Below are 22,201 nucleotides of genomic sequence, written 5' to 3'. Positions count from 1 at the left end.
TAGTATTTCCCCATTACACATCAACAGAAGCTCATCTCGCTTCTCACGTTCATTGTATCTTCTCAAATAGATAACCAGTTTCTTGGCTGCCCCAACCCTAGATATTGGGTCAGACAACCTTTCTTAAATCTTCACTCGTTGTCAGCTGATTTTTTTCTAACTGCGCCACACTTTCAGCTCTTCTGTTCTTGGGGTCCTAGTTTGCTAAAATGCGTCATGGAGCATCCCGATTCTATAAACACATGTTGGCAGCACAGCCTGCAGTCTATTCACTATGTATAGCCAACCTTCATGATTACTTAGTCTACTTGTGTTTCAGCATCTGTAAAATTATAAAAACAACTCTGCATTTTCTTCAGTACTTTCAGCACGTGCAATCTTCATTTCACATGTGAAATGTTGCTTATTTCTTTATTTTGCCATCAGATTCTATAAGGTCTATATACTCTCCTCATTGGCATCTCTTCTGGGTGCATCATTTCTGATTCATGTGACGTCACCAGTCTACTCTTTCACTCATCTTCACACTTCTTCCAGAATCTCCTTTAAAAGACAGTCATTTCTCAGCACGTACATCATGTAGGGCTTTCTCAATAGATACCTTGCTTCAAGGACTTTTTCGCTGTATAGGGACCATTATTGGTGGCGTGCATGTTGCATTTTTCCGGTTTCCAACATATAGGCAAGGTAAGGGTGGGACTTCCGGTTGAGGCACTTGCCTCCTCCTCTACAATGATGCTGAGTGTATGCTGGCTCCTTGGGGAATTCTGGCAGTGTGCTGTGTATTTATGTTGGACCTATTCTTGTGCATGATGTCACTTCATATGACCCAGCAATGATACCATAGCCATATTGGTCCACGCCTTCTTATGGGAGACATAATTTCTGAATATATTGCAGGTGGCAAGATGCTGCCTTTTACCCTTTGCAATGAAATGGAACACAATAGATATGTGTTGGGGAGTATAGATGTCATAGGCTGTTGAGCAAAGTCTTATGAAGAGATGCCATGGCATTCCACGAGGCACACAAGTGCAAGAGGTGCTACTAGTTTCTGTAATGGTCTGCCACCTCAGGATCTCTAAGATGTCCCACAGAGAGTGTTCACAAAATCAGCGTTTGTGGTGGTATTTGTACACTCTGGCATGTGAAGGAGTTGTTGTGGTAGAAGATGCCCTTTTAGTCTGTGTTTAATCATTCGACCTTCTCTCTGAGCTACTGCTGGGGTTGGAGTCAGTGTAATCGCATCAGTGAAAGCTTTACCCAGATTCTCACAGTGTACTGTTGCAGTACACATCCTGGTCATCATCATCACCCGCATTATCATCACTGCCATTGCCTTCATCAGAAACACAGGCCAATGACTGGAACAGGTGGGAAGTTCAGTGGGTGGGTGAAAAACATGCTGCTCCACTGACATGAGCAATTGTGAATTCCTCTGCTGCCCCAGACTTACGAATGAGAGCTGTACATACAAATCATCTCAATAACATCTGCTCCTTTTCCAACAGATTAAGTGCTTGTCTATTCACCTAGCACCTTAACAGACACCTGCAGAATTTGGACATGCATACTGCTCTGTTAAAACAAGGGAGAATGATATATATCCCACTGGTGTCAGACTCTGATATTAGGTGGTTGTGGTTTGGCCTGGCTGCAGTGAATTGGCAGAAACAGCTAAGCCAAAGTTGACATCAGCATCACTAGTACCCATCACCATGAACAGAGTTTGAAGGCTTGTCGTACGTTTGGCAGCAGTTGCTGATGCAAAACCTGTGATTGCAAACTCAAACTGTACTATTCTACTTCCCAAGATTCATGCATCCCCAATTGCAACACATCTTGTTTCTGCAGTCAACTGTGCAACAGCTACACTGTGGCTTTCTCCCCCATGCCAACGTGTTGTTGCTGTTTCTGCAGGGATCTTAATTGATGTTACTTTTTGACTGAAACAGCATAAGGACTTGCAGACCTGGTATAGTCTTTTTCAAAATGAGTTAGTTCTATGTACACTTGCACTCACTTGACCTCAGCTCAACTGCTGAACACAGTTGAAATTCTCTGATGTGTTAAGTCAATTACATATTGAATCCTAATGATCTCAGGAATGTGGTGTGTATCCCACTTCAAGGCACTATCCAAATGTGACCATGCTATAAAAATATATTTTGTGAGCATGGACATGAGCATGGACATTTCCAGTACCTTTCATGAGGTACATAGGGATTGACTTTGGTGCAAACTTTAGCATTGGTGTATTCCAGATGGTCTGTTGAGGCTTATAATGTTACTTCATTAAGACACCTAAATTCAGGTTAGACTTAACAAAGAAGATTTTCCGTCTTGTATCATGATTTCGAAGAATCTTTACAAAACAGTTTATTCAATTTAACATTTTTGTTGATAAATCTTAAGTTCATTATTCATAGACTGGTCATAAAAAAAAAAAAACTTCCAGCTTTGCTGCTTCATAAAGAGTACTTCCGGGAGTAGGATCATTGGGGTACTTACCCACAGTAGGATTACACTCAGGAAGATAACAGTGCAACCCCTAGGGCAAATTTAAAATTTCATAGAATTACAAAAAAAGTACATAAAAGTGTATTATTTTCTATTGCCCTAGTGTGACCGATCTTAAAATTATTTGTTGATGAACTCCTATGGTTTAGATGCATCGAAGGAGAGAATTTTTCCCTATTGCTTGCACTTGCTAGATATATAACCCTTCTATATAAAATGGTATCTATTGATCATGTCAATTCTGCTTAGTTACAAGCATTTATTTATTTAAATTAATTTAGACATCTATCTCTTCTGAATCAATTTACTAGGTGACTACATTTGAATCAATGATTTGATTATCATGCTTTATATCTCATAGTTTGTATTTAATCTTATATTATCAATTGTGAATGTATTGGGTGAGGTTTTACAGTTAAACCAACTCCACTAAAGAAATGAGTTAACCAAAAGAAAAGTATGTCTGTTCCTCCCAAATTTGAGGCAAATTCATTCAGTACAACTGTTTGCGTGTGAGTGCATGTTCTGGAAACCAGCCCCAATCCAAATATCCAAAGTAGATTCTTGGGGTGCCTGGCAGAGAAAGTTAACTCTTTGTGAAAAGCAGATTTATTTTAAATAGTGTTTGCATAACTAAAAATAAAAAATGATATTCTCGTTAGTACTGCATAAAATAAACCTACCCAAGTTATTTCCTATAACCTAAAATTGAAGTTCCTTTGAAATGTGTCATTTGTTCTGTCTCTCCCTGTAAATATATTAAATCTAAAAATACAATGAAGTTTTGTTTAAAAGTCTAGAACGCCATACCTAAAAAATTGAAAGCGAAAGGCTGCAGTTCTAAATCAGCAACAGGCAATGCATTCTTGTTAACCGTTTACATTGTCCTTCTTGCTGTCTCACACTGAAAATGTATTAATTGCACAGCATGTAATGATGCTTTGCTTTCAAACACAAAACACCTACCTAGAAAAACAAGTAAAATGTTCCAGATCTCAAACCTCTTACCCATCAGTCCACACCACCCTCCACCCTCTCCGGAAGCTTCTGAGGCCCTTCAATATATGGATCGGACACCTGCCTGGATCAACCTGTTTATCCTAATGTCTTAAAAATGCTGGAATGACCCAAATGTTACCGTTTTCTTGAAGTCCAACACAAGCAGAAATAAAATTACTGTTTTATTACCGAAATGTGTGTACATTTTGTAAAACGTGCCCCTTAAATACACTAGGAAAGTCCTCGCTAAGTCTGACCAGCATTGCAAAGCCATTTTGTTGAGTCTAATCCATAAACTGCTGGTTTCGCTGAGAAAGAATGTGAGAAGGGAAGACATTGGCTGTCCTGACATTGAGAAGTTCCACAAAACATTTGTTTTGCAACAATGGAGATTCTGGAAACAGCGGTTGTCTTTGGAAACTCTAAAGTAGACACAAGTGTAGAGGTGTTATGAAGGATGGTGGATATTATGGGTGAGGGGCATGTGCTAATTTGTTGATACAAGTACAACAGTACTAGTCCTCTAGTCCTGTACTGACATAACCTTTCTGCCTCTCTCTCTCTCCAAAAGTCACTCTCCCTTCTAGAACCCCCGCACCCCCACATAATATGGAACCGGGTGGCCACCACGTTCCATGGTACAACAATTGGTAATATGTGGGAGATTTCTAGCTGGAACTAGAACCAGCAGAAGGAACTATCCCGAATAGTGAATAGTGAACTTCTCATGCAGACTGTCAGGGCTGAAGAGGCCTTCAACAAATTCTTCAGCATATGCCATCATTTGGATCAATATCCACACAATGCAAAATAGCACAGTCATGCACTGCTCCCTATTAATCAATTCTGGTATTTGGGAAGTCAGACTGGTGTGGATAAACAGCCTATGTATGAAGGCTCGTTTTTCTTTAATAGCCACCTGAGCCTGAGTGCAGAAATGATCAATGACACATTATATATCTCGCAAAATAATCCAATGTCCAACCATGATTGGATCTGGTTAGGCACATTATTTTGGGAGAATCGCCAATACTGATGGCATCATGCACCCGCAAAAAACATCACATACTCTTACCTTGGAGAGATAAAAGAACATTGAAGATTCAAAAAATGACCTTCTGATGGTCAAGACCCAAAGGAGTGTGGTGTCTTACACTGAGGTGAGGAGAAAGTTATTCCTGATTGGCCTGTTTGCCATACACAATTTAAAATCTTCTGAGACTTTACAGGACACCAATTAAGATGCATACATTGGGAATACAATTTGATTCAAATGTACGAAAATGGACTTGCCCTGCTACTGGGAATGTTCATGTTATTAGGCAATATTTCCTTGTTCATTCAAATGCGAGTACCTGCAGGTGTAGTACTAATAGAGGACTGGATTTATTAGGTGAAACAGTACACTTACCAAATTATAACCAACTCACAGAGTTTGAGGACATCTGTTGGCTACTTCATGAGCTGTGTAATGAATGTGTCACGACGTTTGTTGTTGCCCTTCTGCATGATATCTGTTTCAATGTCTCAGACCGATGGATGACTGTGAATGTATTTAGTTCTGCATCGCCAGTGAGATCATTATTTCAAGACACATTTAAATTGTTCCTAGTACTTTCGTCAAGAATTGTGTTTTACCTCCTTAATGTGTCTGTTATAGAGTTTGTCTAACTTTGTATAAAAAACAAATACGATTTAATCTAATTGTATTCTTTTTTTTTTTTTTAAAGGAAGAAAAATAAGCCCAACTCCAAATAAAACTGAGCCAATATTAAGCTGGCAATGGTGTTCCTTAATCATTAAACTGCATCACCCTTGTTGTGCTCTTGTGATGCTGGGATGATGTCTGCTCATAGGCTTATTGCATCTGCAAGGCGCAACTGAAAGGCAATGCCCTTGCACGACTTTCATACTTTCTTTTCGGTACCTTCACATTTACGGTGAAGAATGCTTTCTTTGCTGAATTGTAATTAACAAGCAGTAGATAACGTGCTTTTTTTAATCGTATTAATTTCCAGCGGGAGCCAGATTCATTGTCTATAGGAGGAGTATTCATTTCGGTGAATGTCACTGCTGTCAGTGTGCACTTGCATTCATTTCAGTATGGGTCTCATACATTTTTATTTCTGACATATTCATTTTATGAACTGGACACGTGAAGATATGTGTTGGAAGATGAGCTTAGCACTACGCTATCAGCCCACATATCTAATAATGAATTGCAGTACCCATTCAAACAGCCAATGCATTCTGTACAATAATGTGTGTGTTATGCTGGTTTTGGACACCCCAAAGCAAATCCTAATTACAAAGTTCAAGAATGCACATATTTTGTATGTTGCATTGTAATCTGGACAAATGGTTGATGGTGCATTGACATATAACCACATATTATTGCACCTACCAGTAGATATAGGAGAAGATATTACTAATAAAATAGCCTACCGAAGAAATTGCAATCTCATGAAGACCTAATTTCACAAATTAACTCCATTTCTTGGCTGTCAGTCTGTTCCAAAGATCTGCATGGCTTTTTTTACTGTCAACTGATTTGAAATGTAATTGTGTATACATTTGAGTGTAAGGTGGAATAACCGCAGTGTCTTTAAATTAAGGCATTACAAGTCTGACGGTAACCGTGCCGGTAAAACCAAGGGAACTCAGAAGCACCGGCACCGTTAATGATGGAGTATACTTTGTGCACATCGATCTTCTAAATGATAATCCCACATGTTTGCTGATTCACAGAAAATCTGCCATCTGAAAAGAATGCAGAGGATGTACTACTTTAAGAGGACTACTTTAAGACGACTGAAACTCATATAAAATCATATAAGCATAGGTTACCTATTAAGGGCCAAATTCATAGAAAAAGCACTAAGTCTAAGCAAACTACTTTGCACTATAAATAATATTGCGTCCACTTGCACGTGCAAAAAGCTTAACACTGTTCACTGATTCATGGACTCAAAAGTGTAAAGTAATCTGCAGCGCAAACAACGACGAGTTGCACCTGGAACGCACACAACACACCCGCAGCAAACCAAAACTACAGCATACCACATATGTATTTAAGCAGCATTTTATTTCAGTTTATTTTCAATGTACTGGTTATCATTTTTTAAAATAAAGCCAATTTCGTTTCTTTGGGTCTAACTGATCCGCAACACTATGTGTAATTATGAGCAGTGAGCTGTCATTCCACTCTGACACAGTGGCGGCTGATGAATTTTGTAACTGGAGGGGTGTAATATTTGTCCCAGATATGCCACAGCGACTGAGCGTAGCGAGGGACCCCACACCAATCAATGGGGGCTCTGGGGGGTTCTCCCCAGAGAAGTTTTTTTTAAATAATAAGTTAAAATGGTGCATTTTAGAGCAAACATTTTAGAAAAATTGGTTAAAAAGACAAACAGTTAGCAATTGGTTTTGTAGGGTAACTCATGAAAAAATCCAATAGATGCAAGTCACCAACAGTGCACAGGTGACTTTCTCCAACACCTTTTCATGATACCTTTTCGCATAATATGTGCCAGTATAAAACATGTTCACACTGGCTGTGCCCATACATTTCCATGATGACTACGCCATTATACTCTAGTATTCCCATATAAGAACATTCCCATGTTTGCTTTGCGCATAATGCCAGTAATGATACTATAAGAAAACATGTCTATGTTTGTTCTGCAGTATATGGCAGTATCCCCAGGTAAAATAATACTCCATTTGGCTTTACCATTAAAAATGTATGCCAAAGTATGAACAGATGTACAAACTGGCTGCACTAAAATGCAAGTCCAGCTACATAATAACACTTAACATGCTTGCTTTATCAAAGCTGCCCAATATAAAATGTCATACCACAATAAGAAACGGTTAGACTGGCTGCATTAAAATATGAGTCTTGGTCAGAAAATTCAATGCAGTACATTATTAGCCCAGTCGACTTTTATCCAGCAACCTACTTTTTATTATAACCCCCGAACAGGGTTGGTTGGCCACTTATCTGGAGCCTCCCAATAGTCAACCAACCGTGGTGTCACAAGGAGGCATACTTGGTGTTAAGGGGACAGTCTACTTTAACACCATGGGGCCAATTACAGAAACTTTGCACCAGTGCAAGTGCAAAGTGTTCACGGTATTAGCATTAGGACAAAGTGTGCCCTATTTTTAAAAACACTGGGACACATTAAAGAAAATTGCACCTCCACAAGTGCAGTTTGGCATATTAAAAGCACCAGGGCAAAAATGTACCTAGTGCAAAAATAGATGCATTTTCACAACATTTTCAAACCAGAGCAAAGTTTGCTCTAGTGATAATACAGAATGGTATTAGCTCTAGGGCAAACTTTGCCCTGATTCAAAAATGCATCTTTTTAGCACTAGGGTAATTTTAGTGCTGGTGATGTTAATATGCCAAACTGCACTTGTTGAGGTGCAATGTTTCTTTTAAAGTGTCCCAGTGTTTTTAAAAATAAAACAAACTTAGCTCTAGTGCTAATACTGTGCAAAGTTTCTGTAATCTGGCCCCTGGTCTGTTGTAGTGCCTCATGAGCAGAGGGCGTTCAAACTGTAAAGCAGCATTTTAATGAACTTGTGCATCATTACGATTGTGGCAGTAAAACAACAACGGTGCCGGTTGTGCTACCGGTGCCGTTGTTACCATACCACCACATTACGACTTCTCCTTACGGGTGCCACTCTGCACACCTGGTCAGACCAGGCATGCAGAGTGGCACCCGCAAGCAGAACAGGATGGTAGCAACGGTACCATTATGAACGGTACCGCTGCTACCAACTTCCCCATTTCCATTGAGCCCTATGGGGGCTCAAATGGGAATGAGGATGTACCGGCTCCGGGTCCCACGCAAGGGGAATTACTGTGCCCACCGAGGTCGGAATGACCCGGTAATTCCCCTTTCGCAGGACCCGGAGCCGGACCCGGGTTTGGGAGTAGCCATACCGGTATAAATGGCATAGCTACCTCCAACCTCATAATGAGGCCCCTTGTGTTTTGAACAAACCATGGTAGAGGTGCATGGCCGGTCTAAGGTGGGGTCGGGGAGAGGAGTTTCAGTGTCAAGTGGCAAGCAGCCAATGAAAACTGTACAGCAGACTGACAGTTACTAGGCAGACCAGAGACAGTCTGACGAACGCTGTTTGCACACAGAGACTAGATAATACTGGTGGGGTCGGGGCCACTGCTCTTACGCCCCACCAAGCTCTGACATTAAAATGCTGCCAGTGCTACGCAAAGTATGTGGAGCTATGAGCTCCAATGCAGTTTAAACTAAACAAAACTGCGTACAATGGGACGCTCCCCTGGGTTGTGATCAGGCAGGCCCAGCCACAGCCAGCCACAAGCAGAGTGCTGTGAGACATATTTATTTATTAATGAGCAGTACATTGCTACCCACCGCCATGCTTCAACCATCAATCCTCCAAACTGAGAATTCTTTTCTCTCTGCACTCAGTGGCGGGGTGGCGGTGCCCTCACACCCTAAATAACAGGCCACCACTGCTCTGACAGCTAAAGTCTTTATAATATGATATGATAGGTTATTTATAACGTGCTTAATACCCAGAGGTTTCTAAGCGTGGACCTGGGGATTAATGCTGTGTTGCGCCATGTTGTCTTGCTTCCAAGGCAAGCATGTTGCCCCTGAGCTACCCTCCCGAGACAAATGGCCAAACTTGTAAAATCGCTTGATATTTGCAAACACTTTATTATTAGGGTGAATTTTGTTCATATATAGAAAATAAAAAAGGGAAACGTGTACCAAACCCAGCATGCTTTAGATATTTAATGATTCAGTCATACAGCTCTCAAAGACATATATTACAGATAAAAAGCTCTTTGGTCATTCTTATCTCCCAAAAGGCTCTTTAATATGCCAAACAGCCAAAACATCATTGGTTTTGTTAAGGCCACTTTACAATATCTGTGGAGTTATTTCTAAGCAACCACTTTTATATTCAAATACACAACATGCATTTGTTATACCATTGCAAAAATGAGGGTGACCTCACATTGCAGATGTCTGTGGCCGCCCAAAAGGTGCAAGCATGAAATAGATCATAGAGAAGTTTAAATGGCAAAGAGTAAATCTGAATGCACAAGTGCATCAAAAAACCTGTGAAAGGATACTCAAAGCCATAGAAAGGTGAGAGCAAAAACTGTGTGCCAAAGGTACACACTGTTTCACAGCTGTAAATATGTCCTGTAAAGATATCCCTTCAGCCATCTTTAAAGAAGCTGATTCGTGCCAAGCAGACAAATGGCATCCCTTCTGGGTTTATCATGTGTCTTTGATGACATTCTGCTGAACACTCAGTACCATCAGTAGAACCAACTGCAAAGTATGTCACATAATGCATAACTGTGATGTTTATAAGTAATCATTACAATTTTGGACTTTTACTGTGAAACAATACTTCAAATGACAGCAGGACATTTATATCTCTACCAACATATCTCAAAATGTTCTTATGTATTATACAGTCCAGCCCAACCAACTTTACAGAGTTAACAAACATTTTAAATTACCTTAAATGCAAGCTGGCAAGACCGATAGCCTAAACCACAACCACAAAGGTAATACTCTGCTGGAACACCTGATCCATCACTCAATTTTACTCTTGCGGACTGTTGGGTATTTTGAACAATTGCACAAACAGCAATGATGTAAACAATATGTACAACTTCCTTTGTTATAAAGGGTGACTGCATTGCGCTGCTACAAGGAATGCTGTTGCTTCCCACACATGAATGTTCAGGGTCACCCTTATCCATTACCCCACCATGTGAAAGCACAGCCAAACATTCCAGGAACCATCTCCAACTGTCTTTACTCTACTGAGGTGTTTTTGCCCAGGCAGTGGTTACAAATTTCACTTGTGATTTTGCCAAGGGATTGGAGGTACATCGGCTGCATCCGGTAACTTACCTTAATTCCATTTTGACCCCTTGCTAACACCAGAACTGTAACCATGAGAAGGAGGTTGAGTTCTTCTTATTCGAAATGTGTATAAGATGTACCTATACCACTTGCATATATTTCATATGTAGACTTTACAATTTGATAAGACTGGATTTAGACATGTAGTTTTGTTGCATTATTATAACAGACCAGTCTAGATGCTTCTTACAGAGTGACAGCAGGCAATTTGTGAGAGAAACTAGATATTAGCATTGAAACCAACATTTCTCATTGCAACCTTCTCTCTTTTGTGTCCAGTTGACAGAGAGCTTATGTTCTTCATTTCCTCTTAAAAGATTATTTACAGACTTAACCGAAAGTAGACAATTAGCCGTAACAAGTGCCTCTAGAGCACTCAACCTTCTCCAAATCTTGGGCAGCAGAGATCTGAAAGCACTATTTCAACTAACATAACATAGTGGATGGCAACTGCACTCAGGTGACAAGCTGCTTTTGGAAATTCCCATGTCTAAGCATGTGTTTCAAGGTGACCGTAGATTCAGTGTATATGGCCCTAAACTTTGGAATAGCCTACCACAGGAAATCAGAGCCCTTGAATCATCATATCTGTTCCGTAGGGCACTAAAATGCATCTATTCAAATAGCCGTTAACTGGGCTACGGTAAACACATGGATAGATTCAGCTTTTTATCAGGGTCAAGTAGTGGTTGCAGACCCCGTTTGGACGGTGGTTACCACCTTATGTCATCTGCGCCCAGTTACGATCAAGTTCTTCAGGTGTGCAAAAATAAAAAAGAAGATGACAGGCTTGAATATTGAATAGAATGGAATCAATACCTTTCTAATCCCTGCAACCTTACAACAGAGGCATACACACAACCTTTGTGCCTGCCTTTGCACCATCATCCAGCAGTCTGGCATCACTGTGAACCATCGCCCGTAACTCAAGTCAGCACCTGGTGAAACTGCATACCATGCCCCACAACTGAAGCCAGCACCACGGTCAAACTGCATACTGTCACCCCTAAATTCAACCTTCATCCAAACTGCAGGCCTTAACCCCTAAGTCCTCACACTTAAAAACACCCCCACTGGCCTCTGCCCATGATCAGAGGCATCCCCCTGACGTCCTGACAACTCCCACCAACCCCACGACCTCTGCCCACTACCCCAGGCAGCCCCCTGAAGTCCTGATGACTCCCACCATCCCTACTGACCTCCAGCTACCACCCTTGGCAGACCACTCAAGTCATGACACGTTCCACCAGCCCCACTAATTGTAATTGTAATTGTAATTGTTTATTTGTAAAGTGTTTATACACATGTGAAGTGCTTCAAAGCGCTTCAAGGTGGGAAGGGAACAGGGAATGCAGTTGTCATTCTTAGGCCTTGAAGATTCTGAATGATCTAACAACAATAGCTAGCATACTAGGCCAGAGGCATAACTACTAGTGAAGTAGTGAAGTGCTTGACAAAGAGTGAGGGGAGAAGGGGGGGAGCATACAGATCACTAAACTGAAATACTGGCCTGGTGACATTTCAGATTGCTTGGTAGTTGGTCATCCAATGCACCTATGTATGATTTTTTCAAGCACAACCAAGGTAGGGAGGGGAGACAGAGGGAGGACCGGACAGACTTGCAAGGCCGAGAACATTCAAGGTCAAGGTCGTACAAGTGTGCAGAACAGGTAGTGCGAGGGAGGGGAGGGGGACAAGTGCGCCCAGTCCAGCAGGAGCCTGGTTTAAGTGTAGAGTCGTTGCCCCTCACAAGGAACATATTGCAGAAGTGGAAGGCAGAGTGCAGAGACCCAGAGGCAAGTGTAGGACTGGCATGGGAGACTGGGACCTGTGAGGCTCTGGAGGTGCACCAGGCAACCAGTCAGCTATCTGAGCAGTTTGGGAAGAGAAGGAAGAAAATAAAGAGAACGGAGGTTAGAAAGGGAGAGGGAGAGAGAAAGAGGAAGAGAAGATGTAGGTCTTCAGGAGTTTGTGAATTTAAGGAGGTCAGGCTCAAGACAGAGAGAGGTAGTTAGGCTGTTCAATAGGGAGGATCTACCCCAAATCTCTGTTTGGTGAATCAGTTCACCCGCAGACAGTCGGATGAGGTTGAGTGGAGGGCTCTAGAAGCAGAGAATTTGGGACGAGAATGTTGTAGATAGTAAAGGCCCCCGCCCCAGAAAGCCTTGTGGACTATGCAGTGGGACTTGAACTTGATCCTTGCAGCCACAGGTAGCCAGTGGAGTGATTTCAGTGCCGGTGAGATGCAGTGCCTGGGCTTGAGGCCAAGGATAAGTCTCTTGGTTCTGTTCTGGATAAGTTGAAGAGGTCGCAGAGTAGAAGTAGGAAGATTGAGAAAGAGACTTTTGCAGTAGTCCAGTCTGGAGAGAACCAGGGTTCTGGAGTCAGTGAGGCTCTGGGGAAAAGTGAGACATAGTAGAATACCTCTGAGAATGTACAGCTGGTAGTGAGACCTTTGGACATGTCCGAGCTGTGAGAAGAGAAGGAGAGAGTACAGTCGAAGATGACCCCCATATTTTTGCCTCACTGGTGGGTGGGGGGGCAGGACCAGAGGAGGCCGGCCAGAGTGAGAGTGGGAAATTTGGAGCAGGGGTCCCAATGAGAATAATCTCTGTCTTCCTGGCATTAAGGCAGAGATCGTTAGCAGCACACCAGGACTGAATTGCGGAGAGACATTCAGGAATGAGCGCGGAGGAGGAAGCGGCCGAGGGTAGCCTGAAAGAGAGCTGTGTGTCATCCGCGTAACACTAAAAGTTGGAGGTGAAGGCAGAGATTGTGAGACCAAAGGGGCCATATAGACATTGAAAAACCAGGGGGATAGATTAGATCCCTGGGGGACACCACAAGTAGAGAGAGTTCTAGTGGAGAGAAAGGGCGCAAATTCCACTTGGGAAGGATGGTCAGAGAGAAAGGACGCAACCCACGGCAGGGCCTGATCTGTGATGTCGAGGGTATCACAGAGATGGGTGATCATGATGTTGTGGTTCATTGTATCAAAAGCAGAGGAGAGGTCAAGGAGAATGAGGACAGGGGGAGAGTTAGAGTCAAGGCTTGAGAGAAGGTCTTCACAGGTGCTCAGAAGAGCAGTTTCCATTCACTGACCTCCACCAACTATCCCAGGCAGCCCCTCACAACTCCCACCACCCCACTGACCTATGCCCACTACCCCAGGCAGTCCCCCAAGTCCTCACACCTCCCATTAACCCTAATTGACCTCCACCTCAACCCCTAGGCAGCCCCCTCAAGTCCTCACACCTCCCACCAAACCCACTGATGACTGCCCACTACCCTCGGCATCCCCCTCAAGTCCTGACAACTGCCAACACCCCCATTGAACAAAACCCACCACCCCAGGGAGCCCGCTCATGTCCTCAAATCTCCCATCACCCCCCACGGACCTCCACAAACTATCCCAGGAAGCCCCTCAAGTCCTCACAACACACACCACCCCCACTGACCTATGTCCACTACCCCAGGCAGCCCACTCAAGTCCTCACAACTCCCACCACCCCACTGACCTCCACCCACTTCCCCAGGCAGCCTTCTCAAGTCCTCACTCCTCCCACCAACCCCACTGACCTCCACCCACTACCCTAGGCAGCCCCACATGTCCTGACAACTCTCATCAGCGCAACTGATTTGCACCCACCACCCCAGGTAGCCCCCTGAAGTCCTGACAACTCCCACCACACCCACTAACCTCTGCCCACTACCCCAGGCAGCTCACTCAAGTCCTCACACCTCCTACCACCCCACTGACCTCCACCCCAAACCGCAGGCAGCCCCTTCAAGTCCTCACACCACCCCCACTAACTTCCAACCACTAGCCCAGGAAGCCCCCTCAAGTCCTCACACCTCTCATAACCCCCACTGACATCTGCCCCAACCTCCAGCCAGTACCTTCAAGTCCTCACATCTCCCACCACCCCCACTGACCTACATCTCAAACTCCAGGCAGCCCCATCAAGTCCTCACACCTCCATCCACCCCCACTGACCTAAGCCCACTACCCCAGGAAGCCCCCTCAAGTCATCACACTTAGCATTGCCCCCACTGACCTCTCTCCCAACCCCCAGGCAGACGCCTCAAGTCCTCCCACCTCCTATCAGCCCCACTGACCTCCACCCACTACCCTAGGTATTCCCATCAAGTCCTGACCACACCCACTGAACACCACCCAATACCCCAGGCACATCCCTCAAGTCCTCCCACCTCCCACCACCCCTACTCATCTCAACCCACTATCCTAGGCAGCCCCCTAATGTCCTGACAACTCCCACCAGTGCAACTGATCTGCACCCACCACCCCAGACAGGCCCCTGAAGTCCTAACAACTCCCAATAACCCCCAAAGATCTCTGCCCACTACCCCAGGCAGCCCACGCAAGTCCTCACACCTCCCATCACCCTGCTGACCTCTGCCCCAAACCCCAGGCAGCATCTTCAAGTCCTCACACCTCACACCACACCCAATGACTTTCACCCAGCAACCCAGGCAGCCCACTCAAAAATGTTACCACCTCCCACCACCCCAATGAACTCTGCCCAGTAGCCCAGGAAGCAACCTGAAGTCTTCACACCTCTCACAACCTGCACTGCCCTCTACCCACTACCCAAGGCAGCCCATTCCAGTACTCACAAGTGCTACCACCCCACTGACATCCACCTCAAGCCCCAGTTATCACCCCTCAAGTCCTTACACCTCCCACCACCCCCACTGACCTCCAACCCAACCTTCAGGCAGCCCCTTCAAGTCCTCACACCACCCACCACCCCCACTGACCTACACCCACTATCCTAGGCAGCCCCCATATGTCCTGACAACTCCCACCAGTGCAACTGATCTGCATCCACCACCCCAGGCAGGCCCCTGAAGTCCTGACAACTCCCACCACACCCAATGACCTTTGCCCACTACCCCATGCAGCCCACTCAAGTCCTCACACCTCGCATCACCCTGCTGACCTCCGCCCCAAACCCCAGACAGCCCCGTAAAGACCTCACACCACACTCACGGACTTCCGCTCACTAACCCAGGCAGCACCTTCAAATACTCTCACCTCCCAACACCCCTACTGATCTCTGCTCACTAGCCCAGGAGGCCCCCAAGTCTTCACACCTCTCATGACCCTCACTGCCCTCTTCCCACTACCCGAGGCAGCCCACTCCAGTACTCACAAGTCCCACCACCCCCACTGACATCCACCCCAACCCCCAGACAGGCCCCTCAAGTCCTCACACCTCCCACCACCCCCACTGACCTCTTCACTAACCTCCAGGCAGCCCCTTCAAGTCCTCACACCTCTGCCCAACCCCACTGACCACTGCCCTCTACCACAGGCAACCCACTCAAGTGCTCACACCTCCTACCATCCCCCAATGACCTCTGCCCCAACTGCCAGGCAGCCGCCTCAAGTCCTCATACCTCCCACCACCCCCACTGACCTCTGCCCACTACCCCAGGCAGCCCTCTCATGTCCTCACACCTCCCAACACCACCACTGACCTCCATCCACTACCCCAGGCAGCCTCCTCAAGCCCTGACAACTCCCAACACCCCCACTTACCTGTGCCCACTACCGTAGGCATCACCATCAAGTCCTGATGACTCCCACCACCCACACTGACCTCTACCCACTACCCCAAGCAGCCCCCTCAAGTCCTCACATCTTTCACCACCCCCACTGACCTACACCCACTATCCTAGGCAGCCCCCTGAAGTCCTGACAACTCCCAATAACCCCCAAAGATCTCTGTCCACTACCCCAGGCAGCCCACGCAAGTCCTCACACCTCCCATCACCCTGCTGACCTCTGGCCCAAACCCCAGGCAGTCTCTTCAAGTCCTCACACCTCACACCACACCCACTGACTTTCACCCAGCAACCCAGGCAGCCCACTCAAATATGTTCCCACCTCCCACCACCCCAATGAACTCTGCCCATTAGCCCAGGAAGCCCTCTCATGTCCTCACACCTCCCACCACCACCACTGACCTCCATCCACTACCCCAGGCAGCCTCCTCAAGCCCTGACAACTCACAACACCCCCACTTACCTCTGCCCACTACTGTAGGCATCACCATCAAGTCCTGATGACTCCCACCACCCACACTGACCTCTACCCACTACCCCAGGCAGCCCGCTCAAGTCCTCGCATCTTTCACAACCCCCACTGACCTACATCCACTATCCTAGGCAGCCCCCTGAAGTCCTGAAAACTCCCACCACCCCCACTGACCTCTTCTCATTACCCCAGGCAGCCCACTTAAATCCTCACACCTCACTCACTGACTTCCGCCCACATACCCAGGTGGCCCCTTCAAATACTCCCACCTCCCACCACCCCCACTGAACTCTGCCCACTAGCCCAGTAGGCCCTCTCAACACTTCACAGCTTTCATGACCTGCACTGCCCTCTGCCCTCTGCCCACTACCCGAGGCAGCCTATTCCAGTACTCACAAGTCCCACCAACCCCACTGATATCCACCTCAACCCGCGAATATCCCCCTCAAGTCCTCCCACCTCCTACCACACCCACTGACCTCCACCCACTACTCCAGGCAACCCCCTCAAGTCATCACACCTCCCACCAACCCCACTGACCTTCGCCCACTATCCTAGGCAGCCCCCTAATGTCCTGAGAACTCCCACCAGTGCAAATTATCTGCATCCACCATCCCAAGCAGCCCCTTGGAGTCCTGACAACTTCCACCACCCCCACTGACCTCTGCCCACCACCCCAAGCAGCCCACTTAAGTCCTCACACCTCCCATCACCCGACTAAACTCTGCCCTAAACCCCAGGCAGCCCCTAAAGACCTCACTCCTCACACCACACCCACTGACTTCTGTCCACTAACCCAGGCAGCCCCCCAAATCCTCCTACCTCCCACCACTCCCACTGAACTCTTCCCACTAGCTCAGGAAGCCCCCTCAAGTTCTCACACCTCCCACCACCACCACTGACCTCCACTCCAACCTCCAGGAATCCCGCTCAAGTCCTCACACCTCCCACCCCCCCACTGACAACTACCCACTACACCAGGCAGCCCACTCAAGTGCTCACACCTCCCACCACCACCAATGACCGCTGCCCCAACCGTCAGGCAGTGCCTCAAGTCCTCACACCTCCACCACCTCCACTGAACTCCACCCACTGCACCAGCCAGTCCCCTCAAACCCTGACAACTCTCATCACCCCCATTGACCTCTACCCACTAACCCAGACACCCCCATCAAGTCCTCACACCTCCCATCACTCCCTTCGACCTCCGCCCCAATCAAGCCACTGCTTGTCTGCACCCCTACCAGTCCAATGTGGAGCTAAAACTTACCAAAATACCTCTGGCCTGCCTCCACCATGAAGCATACCTGCCACATATCCTCCCCCAACACGATCATCTGGAAGCACTGCTGTTGAATCCAAGACTGGAGCATCTTCCATTACTCCATGGTAGACCACACTCTGCTAAACATCAACAGGACAACACACTGCTGCACCACCTACACTGAGACCACTCCATGTATGTGTGGCATGGTAGTGCAATGAAATGTGGCATATTTATAGTGTCTTTGTGTAATTGAAATGGCCTCAAACGACTGTAAGTGAATGCCCTTGTAGGGTGCATGTCCAGGGAATCACAGATTGGGCCTAATTACAAAGGATGCCTGGGTGCATTTCAGCCTGTGCTAAAGTAGGCAAGTTGGTAGGGGTGGCAATGTCCCTGCCAGTGACCAAACCTAAACATGCCTGTGTTTGGGTTATGCGTAGCCTGTCAGAGAGTGTGCGACTCAAGGAGACAGAACATGTGTGCTGCTAGACTGAACCATCAATCGTGATTTAGCTGCATTCCTGTAGCAGAGGTGATGCATGATATGAGAGCAGGTACTGGGTGATTGCAGATGTGTGTGGGTGGATGTCCATAACATTGGAGTGAGACATTAGTCTACCTTATGCTGCACAAGTGATGTGTTTACCCCACCCATCCACAGTGAGTCCACATCTCACTGCAACACCCACAATGCCAAACATCCATACCAGTGAATGAAGCATGGGCACTTACACATTGATAAGCACGTGCCAAAGGAAAGTAACATTTAAACATTAGTCAAGCAAGAAGGAACTCAACATACAATAACATCAATCCCGAGTAGCAACAGACCTGAACGAGCTGTCATCACATACAACAAGCAACCATATCATGTTGAAAACGTTTAAATACACATGAATTCATAACATTACACCAAAATGAAAAAGAATCATGACCTAACGTGATAGACAATACTGATCATACTCTAATTATAAACATAAATCTCAAGTGGTGAGAATACATTATTTTTATTTTCAATGTTTGTTTCCACTTATATAAAGTATAAAAAAATCGTTTTAACACACATAATGACACTCACTTCACTTAAACCTGTACATGCATACCCCACAGGTCATGCACACCCATGTTCAACCACACAGATAGTTTCAAAAACATCAAGAATACAGGCCCTTTATGTAAAGGAGAGCTAGAGACTAACAATATGATTCACTAATTACAATGCACCTGACTATTTTATTTGACAGTGTGTCTCTTTCACATAGTCACAGAAAATGTCAATCCACCAACACCAACACACTGACAGAAAGCATGCAGTGCCCCTCCACAAGGTATGGCATCAGAGAAACATAGCAAAAACAAAGAGGTGATGGCTGGAAGGTTTAGAATTAATCTTAACCACTGGCAACGCTCTGGGCAACCCTCCAGACCACCGTTCTTCACCTGCCAAGCCATTACAGAAGGGAAAGACCATATGCAAATCAGGCTTGGCCCCACCCCAAAAGGGGCAGTCCAGCCCGAACTGCTAGGCCACATCCCCTCTGCACGAGACCACAAGCATCCCCAAACATGTTTCGCCCTTGTTGGGGCTCATCAGTGAGGAGTATCTTGGGTCTCTAGGCCCAGCAGGCACGGGACCCACGTCTGGGCATACCCGTCCCACTCGGGGTGACATAGCAAAAACAAAGAGGTGATGGCTGGAAGGATCAGAGAAACAAACATAATCAACCACAGCCGTCTGATGCCCACACTCCTATTTGTGAAACACATGTGCATATGTCCAAGTCAATCCAAAGAATGGCACAATGTCAAACAACACACATTATCCACAAACACACAAGAACACATCCAGCAATTGAGTGCAGATTCAACCACAGCATGCAACTCTCACACACACCCACACCATATACACAATTCAACAACAGTCCTGTATTGCAAAGCACACATGTAGGCAACCAACACATGTGCATGACTAAGCTTCGAAAAATGTGAATCCAAAATGACTTCACCTGCCGACACCAAGTCCTCACCCATGGTCATCGAGCATGGATGACACAACTACCACACATATGTAGCATGCACAAACGTCCCTCACCAAACATCACAGCAACAACAGGACACACACAGTGAGGCCCCATTTCACCTAAGTGTCATAGAACCTGCCCTGAGAGAACATGGAAAGGAAATTGTGCACACGGATAATGAGACTGCAAGAAGCATGGAATGGAGACAATGAAAACTTGTATTTAAACAACTATTTATACTAAAATGAGTTGAAGGGTGAAAATGTCCATTGAGAAACAGAAAAAAAAAAAACGTAATTACAAAGGCAGCGGGCTACTCATCTCCAATGTTAGCCAATGCCTCCACCAGAATCGAATCATAATCAATGTCCTCTGCATGCAGGTGGGCCACTGATGTCCTTGCGAGAAGCCATTACAGGATAGCTGCCTCCAAATGTTGAAACCTGCCAGAAGGGGCAGCACCACTGCTCGGATGGCCTCAATGGCCCAAAGTGGGGTATCAGTCCAGGGGGAGGAATCCAGGATTGTAGTCAGTGCCGCAGCAGATGGCCAAGGGACAGGAGGTAGTGCAGAACCCTCCATGTCAAACTGCACACCCTCATGTCTCTGGGTCGGGGGTGCAGCCTGAACACCCTCCTCGATGCCCCCACCTGACCCCATGGACTGACCCCATGGACTGTCCCCATGGACTGGGTTGCAATGGGCCCCCCTCTATCTCCGAAACCATTGCCCCGGACGGCTCCATTTTGGCCTCCCTCACTGATGACACAGAGTTTTCAGGTGTGTGCAAGTAGTATTTACGATTGTAAACATTCATCTCAAGGAGCACATTTCAAATTGCATACCTCAATTACTTCCTGGTGTGCCTTGCAGGGCCCTCAATGGATCATGTACCACATCTTTGGGGTTTGGGGTGCCTATATGGGATTCCATACACTTTGTTTTGAGGGGAGTCCCTCTAAGCACTGAGTACTGCATTTGTTGGGTTTGGGGTGCCTTGGAGTCTCGCAGGCCCCTCATCAACATTTTTCATCATGTAGCCTGTATTTTGTTGCGGTGTTGTGTTTTTGGGGTGTGCTTTTCAGTTTGAATGCACCATGGGTGGGAAGACTCCAAAGTAGACAGGACGGAGACTTGGGGTGGACACACATGCATCAGCCCCAGGAGGAGGACGTGGTGAGGACACATGTGCACCAGACCGAGGAGGGGGACGTAGTGAGCCTCATCCCACAGATGACCCGGCACCAAGAAGAGGACATAGTTGGAGGCCTTTAGGTGGCCCAGCACCACCAAGGCCCCCTACGGCCAAGCAGCAAAACCCTGCAGAGCAGGAAGAGGAATCTCCCCATGATCAGGCCATGCATGCAGGTGGGCCACTGATGTCCTCGCGAGAAGCCATTACAGGATAGCTGCCTCCAAATGTTGAAACCTGCCAGAAGGGGCAGCACCACTACTCGGATGGCCTCATTGGCCCAAAGTGGGGTATCAGTCCAGGGGGAGGAATCCAGGATTATAGTCAGCGCCGCAGCAGATGGCCAAGGGACAGGAGGTAGTGCAGAACCCTCCATGTCAAACTGCACAACCTCATGCCTCTGGGTCGGGGGTGCAGCCTGAACACCCTCCTCGATGCCCCCACCTGACCCCATGGACTGACCCCATGGATTGTCCCCATGGACTGTCCCCATGGACTGTCCCAATGGACTGGGTTGCAATGGGCCCCCCTCTATCTCCGAAACCATTGCCCCGGACGGCTCCATTTTGGCCTCCCTCACTGATGACACGGGTGTGGCAACACCCTGTCCCATCGCTGCTGAGATGTCCCCACCACAATAACCTCCTGAGACTTACCCCAGCAGCCTCGCCCAATGTTACAGGTGCTCACCCAGCCACATCGCTCTCGGAAGAGGAGGTGTTAACAGTGAGCTGGGTTCTGCGAATTAGTCTGGAGGCCCGTCCCTGGGTCTCCGCTCCACAGCACTGCTTCTGCCATCAACACCAGCTGCAGCAACTGTGGGAAAGGGACAAAGAATATTGACATCAGTCAACAGTGACAAAGCATGTGTGGGATACTCAGCATAAGCAGTACCATTAAGTCAGCACGGGTCAACCAGCAACTGCCCCACGCACACACATGCCCATGCAATTGTCATGAATACTGACACACGAATGTGGAGACAATGATGAGTCACAGTCATGAAACATGCACATGTCAACACAGCACTTTGACTTGTGGCCACAAACAAATTGCAAGAAACATGACATGGCACAATACCAATGTCAAACCGACCCAACTCTAAACTGCAGCCAGGTCATGGGTTGAAATGAGGAGTTTTCGACCAGGAATAAAAAGCAGCTCTTGGGTATCAGGCAT

Source organism: Ambystoma mexicanum, chromosome 4p, assembly GCF_040938575.1.
Source record: "Ambystoma mexicanum isolate Mex_15411 chromosome 4p, UKY_AmexF1_1, whole genome shotgun sequence".
NCBI lineage: Eukaryota > Metazoa > Chordata > Amphibia > Caudata > Ambystomatidae > Ambystoma > Ambystoma mexicanum.
This window is presented reverse-complemented; position numbering follows the sequence as displayed.